The 8,110-nt window shown below is 41.0% G+C and overlaps 1 long non-coding RNA gene across 1 annotated transcript; it reads right to left on the bottom strand.

Annotated features, from left to right (window-relative positions):
• On the bottom strand, positions 1-1,445 carry LOC139958799 (uncharacterized). Its single transcript, XR_011789879.1, has 3 exons — positions 1,287-1,445; positions 722-920; positions 1-284 (listed from the first exon to the last, which is right to left on the bottom strand). It is a non-coding gene; the product is annotated as an uncharacterized lncRNA (long non-coding RNA).
• Positions 1,446-8,110: the final 6,665 nt, after the last annotated feature.

Genomic DNA, 8,110 nt, shown 5'->3' with positions numbered 1-8,110 from the left:
TTATCATTTTAGGTCCATAAAGATGTATTTTCAGAGATTTCAGTATGCACGGTGCAGTGTGTAAATACACATATGAGCAATACTGTGTAAGCAGTAACCAGGTCTATGTCTGCAACAACACTTCCAGTCACCAATTTTGATAAGCTTGACCAATTTGGGTGCATCTATGATTCTTGCAGGTATTATTGGTATCCCTGATCACAATCCACTTGGTCTGGCTTGCCCTACCTGCAGAAACATCATCCATAGAAGGGTTAGCGGTGAGGGCTTTTTCGTCTCTGGCTCTGAAAAGTGATGAAAACTACTTTTGTTTAGCTCAGCAGATTCCTCACAAACTGAACCACAGGACATACCCCAATGTATTCCTGAACTGTTTGGAACATGTTAAACTGATATTGCATGTCACTCCAGTGCAACTGTTAAGTTACTAAGAATAAAAGAAGAGAATTGAAGGTGTTCTTTGCCAAAACTGGATCATCGGGATTTGTAAACAACAGCCTCACTGTAACAGTATTACAGCAGTCAAAAGGAAAGCTTACTGGAATGCTATCTAGATACACTGTTCACCTCAATAGCATATCCAGTCCATTTAAAGGTTTGTGCATAGGTTGTTACAATGTATTAAAGACAGTTATAAGAGAAGAGAGGTGGATAGGGGGGCACATTTCATGATAAAACATTCAAATTTGTTGCTCGGCAGAGAACAACAACGTCAAATTACCTTATTCTCCATTGGTGGCAAGCACTGGTTCCTATAGTTACTACAGTAGATCTCCCATGGAAGCATCAGGATATCTCTTTCTGCTGTCAGAGTTGTTTGGGATTTGTTGTTACCTCATCTAACCAGTTGAGTCCATTGATACCGCACCCATTCAAAGTATATCGCTGTGCATGCTGAGGACTTAGCACATCAACTTTCTCTGAAATTGACAAAACAACAGAAAACTAATGAGGAGTGAATAGGCTCAAAAACCCCTTGATGCACATTGGCAGAAGCTGAATATGCATACCTTTGTGGATTATTTGCTAAATAAGACTCAAAACATTCTCTGTGCAAGGTATTGGCCCTCAGCAGCCACTCCACTTAGGATACAGACCTCATACAACATTGTGCTACAGCTGGTGTAGACTTGGTCTAGGATACTAACGTAGCGCCATTATGAACCTGAGGCCTAGGCCTAAGCTAACAACATTAGGGGTATTTCATGCATTGAAACTGAGTTTTTGTCCTTAGTTAAACACCAGGTACTTCCAGCTTTAGCAAAAATAACCTTAAGTATGATTACCATGTAATTTAGGTGCCCACAGATGTCAAATTTCACTGAACTTAGTCGTTCACGTCACACACACTGCAGGCTTTTTGGTCTGATTCTGAAGGATTTTGAATTTCGTGCATTTGGCACCTACTTAGCAGATTCAAGGCAGGAATCATACTACGGAAGCTTTGGTAGGTCAAGGCTTAATGACCCAATAGTTTATTGGGGAGGAAAACTGGATAGAAATGCTCACAAGGCTGTTCTAGTCTAATGTATGGACACGCACATGTATGCTCTTTGTGGTACTTTAAGGCTGTAATACTAATTTATGCGTAAAAATCACCCAAGCGTGAAATTTTCTGACGTTTGCTTGAAAACCATTTTTACACACCATAGCAACTACTTTGATCCAAAATTGGGACTTCTAGCACTTAAAATGAAAAATTTGGCATTTTTGCTTAAGGTAGCATACGCCCATTAAAAGCCCCATTGACTTACACACTAAATCACAAAAGTAATGTGGTCTCTAAGTCTAGATAGAAGTTTTCACTAGCTTAACGCTACCCATCACCGGATAGCTGACAAGTTGGCCTTTCATGGCACCATCAATTTTCCGTACCATGACCGTGAAAATTTTTTGCTATCCGAGCCGGAAGTTTTCGTCACTTGTAAACAAACCTCTTCACTCAGTGGTAAACAAATTTCCTACGCTGCTCCTGGGAAGCCTAAAGGGGTCTAAAATTGCCTCAACTGACCCAATTTTTTCACCACATGTACTTCCATTCATGATCTTCAACATGAAAGCCACAAAAAACTAGATTATGATTGATAACAGGTCACAAAAGATGTTCTCCTGCTGCTTTTTGGCACTTTTCCTGAAGGAGAACAATCGAGCGGATTGATATAGACTCTAATAGGAGTATGCCACCTTAAAATAAACAATTGTGATGCATATAACGTGTGTTGGTTACATCAGCGATCGGTTTACGCTACCTCCACGCTATGAATAGCGTTGTATCGATCGGTTCACTCCCATTGTGTCGGTGGTGAATAGCGAGCGAGGGGAATTTGCGTTCCTTTATTTGGAGTGCGGGGAAAGTAGCGTTCCTTTATTTGGAGCGGGGTTAATTGCGTTTTGCACTGAATCGCGCTAATCTTTACCAAGTTACTTATTGGCGGTACTGTAGGCTAATTTGTGCCGGGCGGTAAGGCTGAAATTGACCTTGAGTACCGGGCGGAAATTTGAGAGCTGGGTAGCACCGCCCGGCGCCGCCCGGCGTGGTGACAACCCTGCCGAGGACTATGCCAAGCCTAACTTTTAGCTGACTAGTGACAATTCATACCATGGCCTTAACATTGGTAAGGCTTAGGCCACCCATTGTTTAGTTCACAATGTGCTGTGTCAATAGCTGGCTATCACTGATTACAGCCTAGTAGTTCACATAGCAATAACAATAAACATTACGTTAAAGTTTATGCCAATTACTTCTCCATTAGCCATCTCGATTGATCACAGGCAAAGAATTACTATTTAAGATTGGCAATTGTTCGTGAACTTTCAATAACTTTCCGCCAATCACAGTGTGCAGACAAACAATTAGATGCCGCATATGTTTGCAGCATGAAGAAGATAAACTTGCGTAAGGTTTCGCCTCCTGATTGTTTCTCTTCTACTCCTCGCGGCATCGAATCCATGTGATAATGGTCTCCCAGGAGCACTTCCAAATCTTTTCCTTGGGAACATTTTCCGTAATTTTTTGTAAAATGCCGATTTCCTTAGAAATGGTGATCATGTAACTACGTTCGATGAAGTGTGCATACCTTACTGGTGTCTGAGCCCCACACACGCACAGCGCAGCGTTGTAACTTCACAGAACTTGGTATAGTACTGTAGTATACCCGTGTGTACTTTAATTAACATCCGGGTTTTTGTGACTGGCACAAAACCTTTTCGGTGAGTGACAAATAGCGCCGCCGGTTTCTTGTACGCTAGCGCGTCTTTAAGTTACGGTTAAGACACATCCAGAGGGTTGCCGGACAACTACCCCCCGGACAAATACCCCCGGGACAAGTACCCCCTGACAACCACCCCCGGAAAAAAACACGAGGACGAATACCTCCTAGGACAACTAACCCAGGGACAACTACCCCCCCCCGGACATACACCCCGAGGACAAACACCCCCGAGTATAAGTACCCCCAGACAATTACCCCCTCCCACTCCCACCCCGGCAATTACCTCCGTGAAATTCCACCCGGCGCAAATACACCGGCACAGATACCTCACCCAGGTGACTACCCGAAATAAACCAGAATACGGCCCAGCCTCCCCCCCCCCCCCCAGCTCGTGAACCAAGCGGACCTTTAGCTGGTGAAACCCGTACGAAAGCCCATTAGGGCCAGTAAAGAAAAGTTTCTTAATCTGATGTATCAGATTATTAATATGATATCAGATTATTATTCTGATATATCAGATTATTATTCTGATATAGCAGCTTATTTTTCTGATGAATCAGATTATTATTCTGATAAATCAGATTATCCATGTAATGTTTGCAGTTTTGTATGGAACGCCGTTTGTACATTAATTACCAAACCACGCGTACATGGACGTACATGGACGGTTAACATATGCAGTCACAATGGATACATACGGTCGATATGCATATGTGTGTGCGGAATACATATGTGTGGTCGGAATGCATATGTGTACGCGGAATACATATACGTGGCCGAAATGCATATGTGTGGTCGGAATGCATATGTGTTCGCGGAATACATATGTGTGGCCGAGATACATAATGTGTGTTAGGATAACATATACAGTCGCAAAGGACATACACAATACAGAAGATGTGCTCGCGCCATTTGTACAAATGAATTACGGCGTACCATTGGCCCTCATTTCTGCAACGTTATACCGTACGTAAAATGCTTAGAAGTAACCTGATCATAAATTGTGTGAGTCTTGAGGTGGAATTATTCCCGAAGGCTACCTTTGGGGGGGGGGGAGGGTATTCGAACAGTCCTTTTTCTTGCATTCATCCAAATCTGGCGGTGGCTCGCCCCCCCCCCCCCAACCCTCCCCGGTTCCATCACCTATGGACTTAAATCCATATATGCAAAGGAATTTGGTCTGTTAACTATAGGTAAACAGTAACACAGGTTGATTAATTGATTGATTGATTTGATTGAATTTTTTATTAGGTACTTTCACATATAAAACAACAAATATACAGTAGAAATATAAAAGATAGTATAAAATGTTACAATGGACATAAAATACAAGAATAAGAGAATACAAACAGAGTACCAGGGATAGCCCAAAAAGCCCTGGGAAAAGCTGACTATATCCCCGCGACACGAGTGTCCGGGGATGTTATGGTTTTGGGTCTGCAGTCTCCGCCGCCGCCGGAAACTTCGCGTTAGCGCAATAAAACACCAATGCATTGTCTGATTGATCCGAAACTTTGCACACATGTACGCCATAATAGAGAAATCTCGAAACGGGTCCGAAAGTGGGCGTCGCCGCAATGCTGGGGCCGGGTAATTCGCATAATTTATGCGATTTTTCAAAGTTTTCGGGGTTTTGAATTAGGAGCTATTGGTGCAGTGCGCACTGTACATCCAAATGCTGCTCGGAAAGGTTGTCTCTTCCATCTATCGCAATCTGTGTACCAACGAGTACAGGCATCTGGTTTACATGAGGCTTATCTAAACGACGACGCATTCCGATCTAGTGTTCGTATGCTTCCAGCTCTGGCGTTTGTGCCCCTCCCTGACGTGGAAAACGTTTTCATGGCTGTCTACCTGGTTTGGGGAGCTCGTGGGAGAGAGATTGCCGATTATTTCGAAAATACCTATATCGGACATATGCGAGCTGGTATGAGAGAGGATCCATTGTTCAGCCAGGAAGTTTGGAATGTTTCCGACAGAATGGAAAACGACCTTCCACGGACGAATAATTCCATGGAGGGGTGGCACAACGTTTTTCACAATCTATCACATGCCCGCGTCCATCGATATGGACACGCATTCAAGCTCTAAAGCGAGAACACGTCATGTCAGCCTTGTCGATAGCCCAGATAGAAGCTGGACAACCGCCTGCACCACAGAAGCGAGTCTATATCGAAGGATCAATGACAACTTGCGCACCGTTTCCAGGATTACCAGAACCGCAATACAAGGTGCCGCATTCATGAACACATTCAGTGAGCAATTTCAGTTTTGGTCAATGTTTAAAAATATCCGCATTTCATTGTTTTGTTACTGTTCCAATATTCCAGTTATATTTCATTTGCGATGAAAAGGCGCCTACATACGAGTTATCCATGTTTAGCGTATTTCGTGAAGATCTGTTCAGTTTTCGGTTCTTTGTCGAATGAACGGACCTATGCAGCCGTGATGGCGTGTGTATGAATGTGCGTGTGTTTGTATGTGTATATGAGTGCATAGGTTACGATTATCATCGAAACCAAAACCTTAGCATGCTATGAAAATTGCATAAGTTTGGCTCGTTCAATTTTTTTCTATTATATATCCTCAAAAACTTCATTAAATTTACATAACGACTTCCAAGAATCCTGTAAAACCAAGTTGTATGAAAAATCCAAAGAATTATAGTCGAGTCAATAAAGAAATTTATGATAAATGTTGCAAACTACACTCTCACACTACCACAGGTACAGTTCAATGTTACTCCACTGAGCAGGATTATCCTCATTAAAGATGACAATAATGAGAAAGAAAACCGAAATTGCACTTCTCTTCTGAAGCTCCTCTATATACGCTGTATGCTTACAGCCTTGCCCTATAGTCTGTATACTACTAAGCAGTAAGTGCTTGCTTTTTAATACATGTACTTCACTGGTACACACCCTACTGTCTTTCTACAAAGAGTTCACTAGCAGAGACAATATTCAACACTGCAGTACTATTGTCTGGGGATTAACTTATTCAGTGACTCAAGATTATGGGAATACACTGCAACTAATTGTGTGCCAGGGGGAAAAGCTATGTGGAAATTTTTTGTGGGAAATTGAAAATGCCATATGGGAAAGTGAAGACTTTTATGGGATTTTACATTTCCCATAGGAAGTCAAGATGAGATGTGGGAAATGTCTATATTTCTTATTTGAATTGAAATTTCCCATAAGTATTGTTGAAATCCCACATATTTCCTACTTTAGGGAAGTCATGGTTTCATATAGGCATAGGCCTAGTCCATGTGGGATTTTTTTATATACAGGATTATTTCTATTGTGTAATTTCCTGTTTATAAAATGTAGTTCAGTCAATAAACTCTCATGTACGTCACATGATACCTGGAAAATCTCATGCTTTTTCCAGGGAGAATGAAGGCTATATAAGCTAGCCCATGTACACAGTTATGTCTGAAGCTAAATTAGGTCTAAGCTAGGCCCTATATACAGATTTTTAGGAAAAGAGGGATTTCTTTGCCTGAACAAGTGGCCTTAATTTACCCATCAAAGCAAAATGGGATAGGGCCTAGGTCCATATTGAGAAAGTTTTAAATGGCTTCAGTATTGGCATATATTTCATAGCTCAGATCGTCTCTCGCAAGTAACGGATGCATGTTTAGGTCGGGCCTATGAGTCAGACTAAATTATGTGTTTAGCATAGGCCTAACCATTTTAAAATGACAGATGCATTTGATGATACATTCTAGCTTACATTTACGATTTAGCATATGAAATTGTGACCTCAGGAAAAGTGATATTTATAATCTCACGTTTGACATAGTTAGGATAATTAACTTAGCCTAGTCCTAACATTATTGTTAAGACCAGGATCTCTCGATCCCACTGTGAGACGGAGAGAGGAAAAACCAGTTTAGTTTTAGTTGTAACGTTAAGGCACATGGTATTCAATCGCTGATATAATACAATAACTATGCAGTCTCACCTTTTAACTTAACTGCATATTTGGATAAGGCATCTGAATGGATTTTCATCCTGGCATAACCAAAGACTACTTGTAGTTCTTAAAATAATAATCTGAACCTGCTCAATCTTTCTAATAATTCAATACATAACAATACAATCAATCTGGCGGGCCGTAAATACTTATTTCTATCTGGATCATTTCGGGGAATCCCCTACTCTTGTTACTACGCAATGACGTCACCCCTCATGACAGTTCTAACGACCAAATGTACACGCTATAGCCTATTCATACACTAGGTCACTGAGCAACATTACGTACAAAGAAATTACCTAAAATGTCACATCTACGGCATCCTGATACATATGATATACTATTATTGACAACATCAAGAAATAAATCACTTTTGTACTGATATGACTCGTTTAAATTATGATTTTGTACCACTAATCGAACTTTAACGACAAACAGTTGTTATACGAATATACTTAGGCCCATGATAACACAGACATATCCTACATGTAAACCTGACGGTCTCGTTTATAACGAATATTAACTCTTATGTATCGATGGCAAATCTAGACCATCCGTCATAATGAAACACTTTTAATAACGACAAATACTTAATCAACAACCTAGTAATACTTTCATATTCACATGAAAGGGAATTAAGCATCATCTTACCTGTGAGACGGAGAGAGGAAAAACCAGTTTAGTTTTAGTTGTAACGTTAAGGCACATGGTATTCAATCGCTGGGGCTCCGCCCACTATACACGCTATTGAACGCCAAAACAAACAACAAAATTTTGGGTAGGGCACCGCTAATCATACCCATAACATTATGCTGTACGTGTAACACTATTCTGATGAAAGCCTAACCTAGTCCAAAAGTAGCCTCATCGTTAGGATTTGTGTTGTTAAAAGTAACCATATTTGGAATGAACTTACA

The sequence above is a fragment of the Apostichopus japonicus genome, chromosome 18 (assembly GCF_037975245.1).
Source record: "Apostichopus japonicus isolate 1M-3 chromosome 18, ASM3797524v1, whole genome shotgun sequence".
Classification (NCBI taxonomy): Eukaryota; Metazoa; Echinodermata; class Holothuroidea; order Aspidochirotida; family Stichopodidae; genus Apostichopus; species Apostichopus japonicus.
Note: the sequence above shows the minus strand (reverse complement) of the source record. Positions and strands in the feature narration are given on the sequence as shown.